We start from the raw sequence: 1,168 nt of genomic DNA on the forward strand, positions 1-1,168 counted from the left end.
TTCACACATTTTTTTAACTTCATATTTCATATTTTAAAAAATGATCATGGGAGGGGTCTCGATGTGGCGGAAGACCTTTGTTCCAAACAGTGATGAGATAAGTGTGATAGGAGACCCAAAGCTTCGCCAACTCAAAAAGTTTACTCACCCTTCTACAGTAGGGGCGTTGGACCATAGCTCCGAGTGGATGTCAAGTAAGCCTTCCCAACTTAGCGCCACACTCAAAATTATTGTGGTGTATCTAGATACGAAGAGCAGGCATGACATGGTTTCTTGCTCTCGCTTGCAAAGTTAGAAGGAGCCATTGTTTGGCTAACCGCGACATTGGAGCCTATTCGTTGTCAAAAGACGATCTTGAATCGCTATCCATGCAAAAAAATACTTTGATGGATACATAGCATCCATAAGATGGATCATCAAAGTTGCAGCCACAAAAAGATATCTACTTCTTTCATTGAAGTGTTTACCCAAACCGATCCACTTCCTAGAGGCATCAATCCATTCCATGCATAGTCGGCAAATCCTGAGGGCTGCCTCGTACTTTCCCAGGCTGAGGACAGCTGGGCCACCGAACTCTTTTGGGTGATAGACAATGTCACATTTAACTTTGCATTTGCCAACTGGAACTTTGTCGTAGCTCACTAGCTGCACAAAGGTAGGCACGCCGAAGCTTGTGAATATATTTCAGTACTTCCACAGGGACACCGAGTGGCATGAGGGACTAAATAGCTTGCCAATTCCTCGCCTTCTCTTTGCCAACAACTTTCTCCTCTGGTTAATGAAAGTTGTGATGCCACAAGTGAGTCGTGGAGAGCGGGAGGCCTATGTAGGCAAAAGGAAAGCGTGATTTAAAGGTCGGAAAATCTCACAAAATGTCATCGAGGTTATGGCCCTGTCATTTGATTGGCACTACCATACTCTTTAGCAATTTGTTACATGACTAGTAACCACACCAAAGCTCTAAATAATGAATGCAAGGTTATGTGTATCATCTTTAACCGGGGCCACGAAGACAGTAACATCACCAACATAGATGATGGTCATAATGGTAGGAGTGCAGCCTCGAAGATGGTGAAGGAGGCCCTGCCCCGTGGCAAGGTCGATTGCCAATACAAAGAGCAATGGAGAAAAATAGGGCTTCCTAGTTAACTAATAAGGAAAACTAGAA

The sequence above is a fragment of the Triticum aestivum genome, chromosome 4B (genome assembly GCF_018294505.1).
Source record: "Triticum aestivum cultivar Chinese Spring chromosome 4B, IWGSC CS RefSeq v2.1, whole genome shotgun sequence".
NCBI lineage: Eukaryota > Viridiplantae > Streptophyta > Magnoliopsida > Poales > Poaceae > Triticum > Triticum aestivum.